The sequence below is a fragment of the Schistocerca serialis genome, chromosome 8, assembly GCF_023864345.2.
Source record: "Schistocerca serialis cubense isolate TAMUIC-IGC-003099 chromosome 8, iqSchSeri2.2, whole genome shotgun sequence".
Lineage (NCBI taxonomy): Eukaryota > Metazoa > Arthropoda > Insecta > Orthoptera > Acrididae > Schistocerca > Schistocerca serialis.
In genome coordinates, this window is record NC_064645.1 from 593,976,461 (window position 1) to 593,989,147 (window position 12,687).

Below are 12,687 nucleotides of genomic sequence, written 5' to 3' on the forward strand. Positions count from 1 at the left end.
TTTCTTCTGATCCCGAATTTCTGCAGACAGGCTCGTAAGCAAATTTAAGTTTGAGAATCTCACTTCTAAATTTAATTCAATCTTGAAAGCATGGACGCCAATCCATTTCACGCCGTCTTTAACTTCTGTTAACTAGCCGTTGTGGTTTTCGAGCGACAAGACTTTTTGAGTACGTTTTTGCCCTTTCCGTTTAGAGACATATTCCTGCAGGAGGCGGTACTGGTCAAAACTAGTTGAAAACTTGCGAAATGAATACCTGGTGACCTGTAGGTCATTAAAGATCTGTAATTCACAGCTCGTATTTTACTTCCAGATGACTTAGGATTCACAAGACATGACATAATACATTAGCACGTGTAGACAGACGCAACTCCTCGAACAACACCGGTGAAGAATCAGAGTCGTTTCAGTATGATTTTATGGAGCAGGAATTGTCAGTAACACACCTCTGCTCGATCAGTTACCAACGCTATTGGAGATAATAACGATAGGAAAAATTACTGTTGTGGTTTATTCAGGGCTGGACTACACCATAAGTTCTACAGGTCCTGTGAAACACCTGAACCTGGATTTCTAGCTGTGGGAAAATTTAAAGCCATAGGTGTATGCCCAACCGATCGACAATGTACACACATTAAGGGAGCTCTTCACCAATGCGTGTGACACTATAGGAATGCATAAGAGTGAGTGATTCACTGCGAAGAAGGGTTGATGGAAGTGTCAGGTTGCGTAGTAACCACATGCTGTACTATTTATAGTGTTACTTTTTTATAACAGTCGCCGGCCGGTGTGGCCGTGCGGTTAAAGGCGCTTCAGTCTGGAACCGCGTGACCGCTACGGTCGCAGGTTCGAATCCTGCCTCGGGCATGGATGTGTGTGACGTCCTTAGGTTAGTTAGGTTTAATTAGTTCTAAGTTCTAGGCGACTGATGACCTCAGAATTTAAGTCGCATAGTGCTCAGAGCCATTTTTTTATATAACAGTCACATGGTAATGCGAAGACACGTTGACGCAATTATTTTAATTTATACCAATATTGCCACTGTAGGAATACGTGGTAGTCTTTTTAAACTCCCTGTGTACCTAACTAACGAAGTAGCAGCTGTTTCTCTCTGTGTCCAGCTATATCCCAGGTTATTAGTTTTTCATTCAATTTCATTTTTGCGCTTGGGTCCCAAAAGTTTTCTAAGAATGACTCTTTCTAATGTTTTAATCATTTATATCTATTTTTGATTTGTCATGGATTCTGCTGTAAAGAACTTCTGCTGTAACAAATTTGTTGAAATCGTTGATTTCGTGATATCGATCATTATTATATTTCTTTCCGCTAAGGAGGCTCTTTGTTACACCGCAATACTTTCTTTGTTACGTTCCTGATTTAGACAGTGGTTCCTCGTAGATACAGGATTTGTCTATTTCGGATATTTGTCCAAGTTTTATGATTAAGGGTTAGTGGCCGAATCTTTACCTGGTCCCTTCCAAGGAGCAAACATCTGACCATGTATAAATTAGTTTTTCCTAGTAGTCTTAAATCGTAATTAATTGCGGTCAAACTGCCTAGAAGATTGTCTCTTTAGAAGAATTCGACCCCGTGGATCATGATCTGCTCACAACATGCCCGCCATGAACCGGCTGTGGAAAGGCAATCGAGAGCGTGAGAGAAATCACCTGTTAGCTGAAAGCCGCAACCTTCAGCCTGGACGTCCCGTCTGCCACTGACTTCCAGCTGGCAATTACGTGAATCGGCCAATATATTTTTTTCGCAGTTCGTTCCGACGCGAAGTTAACTTCGTCTGATGACCACCATGATAGACTAACGGTCTCACAGACCGACCAACGGGTGTGCATTTCTACCATAAATGTATTAACATTTTTCGCTGTAAAATATTCTTTCAGATGTCAAAATATTCGCTAAACTACCTGAAAAATGCGAAACACCTAGAAGGGAAACGAAGTGAAACTTCAGGGTATGTGATGCTATTTATATCATCACAATATCATCCCTCATTTGCACTGAGGCGACAAAAGTCATGAAATACTACCTAACATCGTGTCGGGCCTCCTTGTGCGTGCCGCAGTGCAGCAACTCGGCGTTGCATGAACGCATCAAGCCTCCGGAAATCACCTGCTGAAATACTGAGCCATGCGGCCTACACAGCCATCCATAACTGCGGAAGTACTGCCGTGGCAAGATTTTCTACACGTACGGACCCCTCGATAACGTTCCGCAAATGTTCGATGGGATTCATGTCGGGTGATCTGGGTAATCAAATCATCCGTTCGATCTGTCCGCAATGTGCTTCAAACCAATCGAGAACACCTGTCGCCTCGTAACATGACGCATTGTCATTGACAACAATTCCACCTTTGTTTCGGAACTTGAAATCCATGAACAGGTACAAATCGTCCCGAAGTAGCCAAACATAGCGAGTTACAGTCAATGATCGGCTCATTTTGACCAGACGACCACAACCATTAAAAGTAAAGATTGTCCACATCATTATAGAACCACCACTATCTTGCGCAGTGCCTTGTTGACAATTTGGATCCATGGTTCCGTAGGTTCAAATGGCTCTGAGCACTATGGGACTCAACTGCTGAGGTCATTAGTCCCCTAGAACTTAGAACTAGTTAAACCTAACTAACCTAAGGACATCACAAACATCCATGCCCGAGGCAGGATTCGAACCTGCGACCGTAGCGTTCCAGACTGCAGCGCCTGTAACCGCACGGCTACTTCGGCCGGCAGGTTTCGTAGGGTCTGCACCGCACTCGAACGCCACCATCAGCTCTTACTAACTGCAATCGGGACTCATCTCACCAGACCACGGTTCTCCAATCGTCTATGGTCCAATCAACATTGTCACGAGGCCAGGAAAGTCACTATAGGCGATGTCGTGCTGCTGGCAAAGGTACTCGCGTCGGTTTTCTCCTGTCATAGCACACTAGCGCCAGATTTCGCAGCACTGTCCGAACTGACACGTTCGTTGTAACTCCAGTTACTACTCGCACTTGCCTCTTAGCACCGACGATACGCAAACGCCACTTCTCTCGGTCGTTAAGTGAAGGTCGTCGCCCACTGCGTTGTCCGTGGTGAGAGGTAATGACTGAAAATTGGTATTCTCGTTGCACTCTAGACGCTGTGGCTCTCGGAATATTGAATTTCCTGATGATTTCCAAAATGTGGTGTCCCATGCGTATATCTACAACTATCGTTCCTCGTTCAGAGTGTGATAATTTCCGTCGTGCGGCCACGATCACGTCGGGTCTCTTTTCACATGAATCACCTGAGTACAAATGACAGATCCGCCAATAGAATGGCTCTTTATACCCTGCGTGCGCTATATTACTGGCATCTACATTCTCTCCAGAGCTAAGATAGACCACAACTATTGTGCGTGGTCCTTAATATCCTGGATGCAGCCACTTGAACGGAGTTGACTTCTGAACTGGTTCGACACGCGTTCTATCGTGAACAGATCTGGGGAGCTTCCTGGCCATGGAAGTTCCTCATCATCTGACAGACAGCTCATAGTGACAGATTTCATATTCCTTAGTCAGACTGCTGCTAGTGTCCGATCAACGGTGCGGGATAGCACAGAATGTTGCAGAAAGGTAATTACTTCAGTCCGCAGGCGCAGACGTGAAGGATTGCGCTGCCCTTGGTGCATAATTCGATGCTGCTCTCTTGTGGTGATCACACGTGTTCGGTCACAAGCTTCAAGACGATTATGCCTTCCGTCACTTTCCCTGCGCAGTTCAACATCAGGTTACTGTCACACCCGAAGGCCCCACACACCTGGGTATTTCATTACTGGACCTGCTGCACAACCATGATGATTCCACTTTCAAAGTTTGTCAGGTGCTGATAACGTTGTCACGAACACTCGGCATCTCCGTGTTCTTCACAATAATCATTTTGTTCACGCCCACTATTTGTCCTATAAAGGCAGGAAGAAGCACTGATCACTAACAACGCTAATTCTGTCACAGAGAAATGCGTCTCCAGCCATTTATATTTGCGCTGATGGTGTGTATTTTTACGAAGTTACAATGACATCTCATCACATCTTTTGGAAGCTGCTCGTTTCTGTCCGGCTGTGTGTGTAGAGTGTAACAAAAGGTCTGCCCAAACATTCTGCACAGACAGAGGAATAAAGTGTGTTATATAGACATGGGGCGGGGAACACTGTTTCCTTGTTAGAGCTCATTTCATGCTTCCGTTAATAACCATATCAATGATGGGAAACACAGAGAAACAGAACGTACCAGCCTTACATGAAACGCTTTTTTACATGGAATGTTCAAAATAACGTCTTGGTTACTGTGGTTAGAATGTACCGGGTGATCAAAAAGTCAGTATAAATTTGAAAACTTAATAAACCACGGAATAATGTAGATAGAGAGGTAAAAACTGACACACATGCTTGGAATGACATGGGGTTTTATTAGAACAAAAAAAAACACAAAGTTCACAAAATGTCCGACAGATGGGGCTGGACAGCAAAACGTCAGTGACTGCGCATGACAATCATGTATAACAGGAGCTGTAATGAGAGAGAGAATCGGATGCGCCAGCAGTCGCAGCATGTTGACGTTACCTGAAAAGGCGCTTTTAGTGAAGCTGTATTTTCAGAATGGGGAATGTGCTAGTTCAGCATTACGATCCTATTGCCATAGGAAGGAGACTCGAACGGGTAAGGGTGCGTTGACAAATGCAGCTGTGGCGAGAATGATTTCGAAGGTCGAAGCCACGGGTTGTTTAGACGATAGACCCCGTAGTGGCCGACCGAGCACAGGGCGTAATGCTGCTGAGACAGTTGAGGAAGAAATGGAAACCGTAGCGGGTTCGTCTATGCACGGAGAAGTCAGTGCTCGTGCAGTCGCACGTTACACCGGCGTTCCATACACTACTGTTTGGTTGGCACTTAAGCTTACCATCCGATGCTATCCGTAAGAAATCCATCGGCATCATGAACTGTTACCTGGCGATTTAGTGAAGCGGAGGGCATTTACGGTGTGGGCGTTTCAAAATATGGCGGAAGATGACGATTGGTTAAGTAACGTGTTGTGGACCGACGAAGCTCATTTCACACTCCTTGGGTCTGTCAGCGCCCACAACTGCAGAATTTGGGCTAACGAAAATCCTAGAACTGTCGTGGAAACTCCATTGCACGACGAGAAAGTCACGGTATGGGTTGGATTTACCACATCTCCCGTTATCGGACCTTTTTTCTTCTAGAAAATGCGTGATTCTGGTTTTGTAGCTGCCACTGTGACGGGTGAGAGGTACGCCGATACGTTACAGATTCGCATCATCCCCAGCCTGGCTGATAAACAGCTGCTGGAACGTACGATGATTGTGCAGTATGGCACTCCACCCCACATTGCTAGGCGCGTGAAAGATCTCTTGCGTGCGTCGTTTGGTGATGATCGTGTGCTCAGCCGCCACTTTCGTCATGCTTGGCCTCCCAGGTCCCCAGGTCCCCAGACCTCAGTCCGTGCGATTATTGGCTTTTGGGTTACCTGAAGTCGCAAGTGTATCGTGATCGACCGACATCTCAAGGGATGCTGAAAGACAACATCCGACGCCAATGCCTCACCATAACTCCGGCTATGCTTTACAGTGCTGTTCACAACATTATTCCTCGACTACAGGTATTGTCGAGGAATGATAGTGGACATATTGAGCATTTCCTGTAAAGAAAATCATCTTTGCTTTGTCTTACTTTGTTATGCTAATTATTGCTATTCTGATCAGATGAAGCGCCATCTGTCGGACATTATTTGAACTTTTGTATTTTTTTTGTTCTAAAAAAACCCCATGTCATTCCAAGCATGTGTGTCAATTTGTACCTCTCTATCTACATTATTCCGCAATTTATCCAGTATTCAAATTTATACTGACTTTTTGATCACCCGGTACATTAAGTTGTAATTCTTAGGTTCACAGTGAGTGATGGTCCTTCCAGCTAAACTGAGGTAATTTTGAAATGTGACATTTCATGGTTCTACTAGCTTCAAGCACGTAGCATCACCTGTTTATTGTTCATAACGGACTGTGCAAGAACTTACCACCAGCTACTTGGTTTTCAACAAAGACTTGATCTAACGGAACTTTACTCAGAATCGGCATAGGCTCATTTTCTGTACAGATTAATGGATAGTGGTGGCCGTGGGGATCAGCGTTTGAATAGGGAGCGATATCCAGAATGTCAGTGCATTTGAAGCAACTGATCGTCGACTTAGGCAGCTTGGGGCACTTAAGCCTCTATGCACCTTTGAACTTGGAAGGGGGGCGAGGAGCAAGATGGACGACGATGCCTCGACTGGAGATGGAATGCCTTAGTTGATGACTATCGTAATGTCAGTGTTTCGTTCTTTCTGGCTACATTTGTTCCACTGCAACGCGGAGTCGGCCGGGTTACTATTGATTTAGCAGCGCTAGTTGCAGAGGGTGGCCGGATGCCCTTCCAGCAGCCACCTCGAGCCCCTTAGGATGGAAATCGTGTACCCCAGCTGTCTGCGACTAGCGTAAGCCATGGAATAGTGTGAAAGTGTTCAAATGTCTGCTAGTCGTGTAACTGAGGCGTAACGTGGAAACCAGTACAGTATTCACCTAGCGGGATGTGAAAAACCGCCTAAAAACACATCAAGGCCGGCAGTCATACCGGTCCTCGTCGGTAATCCGCCGGTCGGATACGATCCGGGGCTGGCGCACATACCTGATTCCAGGATGTAGCACATTATCGCTCTCGGTTACCGAGGTGGGTTAACCCTGATTTGAGTGTAAGAGGATAACTATGTGCTACAGGTAATGTTGACCACGACTTCCTGCGGGGTGCCACAAGTGAACATGTTGTACCCGTACCACATACAGCATGAGCAGATGCTATCACCAGCTGATTTTCCTGTATGAATGCATTTCTGGGAATGGTTCTTTCAGCAATGTGTCAGACCTCCATTTAGTGGAGTCGTGCTGTTCACGGATGAGGCCTCGTTTCAAAGGAGATGATTGATATGTTGCAGATTCGTAAAAACTGAGCTCTAACTTGCAAACAAAGTGTATCCAGACCCATACCATACAGCACATCTTGATCACCTACGTGAGAGGAATGTTTCTTGAAAGTTTGACCACACTTTTGTTACAACCTACATACATTTCCGCTATTTTAATTTCACGCAGGTCAGATAAATTCCCTTCCATAATCGGCACTGCTGGCCATTGATATTATAGCAGCAGAAACGGTAGCAATGAAATTTGTACGTTGTCCTTTACTAATCAGTAGTCAGCACATGTTATTTATTTGTTAGTGATTTCGGAATATGTAAGGAGTTAAATTTAATGTACACAAGCGAAAGGTCATGTTGAAAAATTCAAACAACGTAGAACATTTTACTGACTGCGGAAAAATCACAAACGGAGTCTCATACAGTTCGAATCTGGGACCACACCTATTCCTTATGCAAGTGAATCATCGTCCTGTTAACATCCAGCAAGTTAAAATGATACGTTTGGCAGACAGTGCCAGTGTTATAGTAGATCGTATTGGACACAAGGCAGCAGAAAAGTTGGTAAATATTGTTTTGCAAATCATTATTAAGTAGTTCTCTGAAAACTGACTCTCCCTAAAGTTTGATAAAAACAAACTACATTCATTTCTGTACAACAGATAGAGTCATACCAACAAGTGATGCAGCACATGAGCATCAGTCAGAAAGTAGACTAAAATTCTCCAAATTTGTGAGAATGAAAACGTAAATTGGAAATTGTGTGTAACTGAGCTTCTCAAACAATGAAGTTCAGTTACTTTTGCTCTTCGTGGAATTGCTAATCTTAGAAACAATCTCATTAACCCCCTGATATATTTTACATACCTTCAAAGAATAATGATGTGCAGAATAATTTTCTGGGTTAACTCATAATTTATAACTCTAGTATTAATTGCACAAAAGCGAGCAGTATCAATTATATTTGATGTTTAACCAAGGGCTAATGCAGGTGCCTCTTAAAGGAGATAAGCAATTTAACTGCGCCGTCACAGTACATGTACTCGCTAATGAATTTCGTCATAAATATTCCATCACAATTTGAGAAGAACATTGATGGACATATCTACAACGCTGGAGATAAAAATGATCTTGATAGAGAACAAGACTCCTCACAGAATACAGTTGGCGATACAAAGTTAGGCAGAGTTCTGTCTAATACAACTTTCGCACTGCTGTTTAAGCAGAGAAACGATGCTGTCGTCTTTGGCGATGATTGCAGACTAGGCTGAGTGGCACTGTGCTCAGATGTAAGTTATGCAGCTGATGCGGTGGCATACGGAAAGTCTTTTGGGTGTGTCCTCGCTGACTGCACTCATTTTTGGCTGCTTCCAGCAGCGAGTATGCTTACCAGCCTTGTCTTGGCACCACTTCTTCAGACGACACCACAATAGTTATGTCACGAACCTTCAGTCAAGCCTCCTATGAGGCATGACGAGCAGTGCGGCAGTTTACCGAATACCACGCGTTGTCAGCAGAGCGAACATAGTTATGAATCTCCTTGATGCAGTAGCAGAGACGCACGATCCTGGTGTGACCAACGACAATTCTGAAAACAGGATTGGCTCCAAGTCGGCTTCTCAACAGAATAAATCTGCGTGTGCTATCCCCAAGGAGAACGATGCCAGGGAGCATTTTTTCGAAATTATACTGCCCCCGTAGCTGACTACATAACACGATGACATAAGGTACGCGTTGCCGGTAATTTATATAGCAGCTGTTATATTTCAGACATTGAAGGTGTAAGGGGTCCGTAGGCCCTTACCATAAGTTTGCACTCGGCACAGGTCGAAAGGGCAAACAATCGATAGTGTCGGGTTGCGAGAGCGAGTGTAGAGTTGAGTCAGTTTGTTCTCAGGTTGCGGGCCAAGCCGTGTGGAGGCCGGTTGCTATATTCCAAGGCTGTACCGGCAAAGGGAGTGGCCATCGCCGCAGTTTAACCCCTTTGTGTTAGAATAATCCGGGAAAGTGAAAAAGTATAATTACGAGAGTGATCAGTGATATTTCTGTGCCGATATTTATGGTTTCGCGTCTACCGCGCCGGCATCATTTGGATTGCAGTGTTGGATTGAAGTGTTGGATTGCAGTGATTGTATTTTGCGTGTAACGAGAATGAATAGCGAGGAAGCCTGTGCTGAGGTTAGGCGTAATTAATTATGTATGACGAAGGCAGTGGCTGTCTCCCTTTTCTTGTGTTTTTGAGACGAATATAGGTCTTCACTAGTGAAGCTGTGTTGGCGTTCTCCTTGTCACCAGATATTTCATTATTACAGTATTTGACAAGGACAAAATGGAATGTAACAACTCCGTAGCAGTCAAATCCGATTGCCAGCCCCATTAGGTACACGGTCACATTAATTAATTATTATTTGGGCTGCTATCAGATCCCGATCTAGCGGGATACATAAATCGGAGGTGTTACAAAGGGCCTGGGCCTGTACACTATCTGCAAGGTGTCCGTAATGTCATCTTTCAACAGACAGTACAAGACCGAATTTTCCACCTTCTGGGCCGGCCTACCTAGATACAGACAATGATCGACAGTTCCCGTGGACAGTAGGTTATCCAGACCTTTCACTCACGGAGAACGGCTGTTCATGGGTTGCTATCCCTAGGCGGGGACTGTGTTTGATGAACTACGGCACGCAGGTGGAGCAGCATGGCGGGCTATACCTATATGTCTCATTAAACATGAATTCGACTTGCCAGCGGGTTCCTCGGCGTTATGAAAACATATTCTTTCGCTAAACCTGCACCTCCATGGGAAATGTAACTGGGGAACTAATACTTCTGCACATGAGCGCCAACAGTGAAACCACCTGAAGATTCCTCGATGGGTAAACCGGACACAGTGGACATTGCAGCTGCAAGGAATACCAAAGCACGCCTCCAGTCTGACTCAAATTCTCAACTTATCTAGACATTACAATATTAGTGGCCCTTGCCCATTATTCTCATTACCCACGGCATTTCGTCAACTCGCGTAAGAGTTCGAGCGTGGCGTGTATCTCCACTGAAAAGAACAAAGGCCTTCTTCCCTTAATTATAGTGGATGATCCCCTTGATCGTGACCGGGCCAAATATCTCACGAAATAAGCGTCAAACGAAAAAGCTACAAACAACGAAACTCGTCTAGCTTGAAGGGGGATACCAGATGGCGCTATTGTTGGATCGCTATATGGCGCTGGCATAGGCCAAACGGATATCAACTGCGTTTTTTTAAAAATAGGAACCCCCATTTTTATCACATATTCGTGTAGCAGGTTAAGAAATATGAATGTTTTAGTTGGACCACATTTTTTCGCTTTGTGACAGGTGGCGCTGTAATAGTCACAAACATATGGCTCACAATTTCAGATGAACAGTTGGTAACAGCTAGGTTTTTAAAATTAAAATACAGAACGTAGGTACGTTTGAACATTTTATTTCGATTGTTCCAATGTGATACATGTACCTTTGTGAACTTATCATTTCTCAAAACGCATGTTGTTACAGCGTTATTACCTGGAAATATCACATTAATGGAATAAATGCTCAAAAGGATGTCCGTCAACCTCAATGCATTTGGCAATACGTGTAACGACATTCCTCTCAACAGCGAGTTGTTTGCCTTCCGTAATGTTCGCACATGCACTGACGATTCGCTGACGCATGTTGTCAGGCGTTGTCGGTGGATCACGATAGCAAATATCCTTCAGCTTTCCCCACAGAAAGAAATCCGGAGATGTCAGATCTGGTGAACACGCTGGCCATGGTATGGTGTTTCGACGACCAATCCACCTATCATGAAATATGTTATTAAATACCACTTCAACCGCACGCGAGCTATGTTCCGGACATCCATCATGTTGGAAGTACATCGCCATTCTGTCATGCACTGAAACATCTTGTAGTAACATCGGTAGAACATTACGTAGGAAATCAGTATACATAGTACCAGTTAGATTGCCATCGATAAAACAGGGGCAAATTGTCCTTCCTCCCCTAATGCCGGCAAGGTCGCTGATGTTCCACTTGTCGCAGACATCGTGAATTTTCCGTTGCCGAATAGTGCACATTATACCGGTTTGCGTTAGCGCTGTTGGTGAATGACGCTTCGTCTCTAAATAGAACGCGTGCAAAAAAATCTTTCATCGTCCCGTAATTTCTCTTGCACCCAGCGGCAGTATTGTACAAGACGTTCAAAGTCGTCGCCAACCAATTCCTGGTGCATAGATATATGGTACGGGTGCAATTGATGTTGATGTAGCATTCTCAACACCGATGTTTTTGAGATTCCCGATTCTCGCGCCTTTGTCTGCTACTGATGTGCGGATTAGCCGCGACAGCATCTAAAACACCTACTCGGCCATCATCATTTGCTGCAGGTCGTGGTTGACGTTTCACATGTGGCTGAACACTTCCTGTTTCTTTAAATAACATAACTATCCGGCGAACGGTCCGGACACTTGGATGATGTCTTCCAGGATACCCAGCAGCATACATAGCACACGCCCGTTGGGCATTTTGATCACACTAAGCCATACATGAACACGATATCGACCTCTTCCGCAATTGGTAAACGGTCAATTTTAACACAGGTAATGTATCACGAAGCAAATACCACCCGTACTGGCGGAATGTTACGTCATGCCACGTACTTATACGTTTGTGACTATTACAGCGCCATCTATCACAATGCGAAAAAAGTAGTTCAACTAAAACATTCATATTTCTTTACGTACTACACGAATTTGTAATAAAAAATGGAGGTTCCTATTTTTAAAAAAACGCAGTTGATATCCGTTTGACCTATGGCAGCGCCATGTAGCGGCCAACAATAGCGCTATCTGGTTTCCCCCTTCAAGCTAGACAAGTTCCGTTCTGTATAGTTTTTTCGTCAGATGCTTATTTCGTGAGATATTTGGCCCGGTCACTATCAATGGACCACCCTGTATACCCGCTGCTAAGCCAAAACATTATGACCACTGGCCAAGGCTACGTTGGATACCGTCTGGTGACGGTGCGGGCACTTGACGTGCTAACAAAAGTGCGTAGCCGTGCAGACAAGGACAGGAAATCACTCTAGCGAAGATATGGACTCGAATTCAGTAAATTCATTGAGATAATCGACTTTGACCAACGGCAAATTATTATTACTCAATGCCTGTGAACGAGTATCTGGAAAACGCTGAATCCGGTCGAATGTCCACTGCTTCTTTCCTGAGAATCTACAGAAAGAAGTATAAGGATGGGACAACTACGACTAACCACTAAACGGTTGGACGTCCACGACTCTTCAGAGAACGTCGGGTTCGGAGGCTTGTCTGCTATGTAAAGTAATGTGTGGCATCTTTGCCGAAAGAGCACAAGGCTGGTTCACGCACAAGTGTTTCGGAGCACACTGTTCATCGTACATTATTGAACACGGAGCTCCGCAGTAGACCATATCTACGTATTTACTTTTCATGTTGTCGGACGACATCGCCAGTTAAGATTGCAGTGAACAGGGGATGATCGGGGTTCGACCGTGAATCATTGGAAACGTGTCGCCTCTTTGGTAGAATCATATTTTTTCTGTACAAGATCGATGGTCGCCTCCACAAAACCCGTCATCGAACTGGGCGGCGGCCCGAAATTTGCAAATGCCACGGACGCC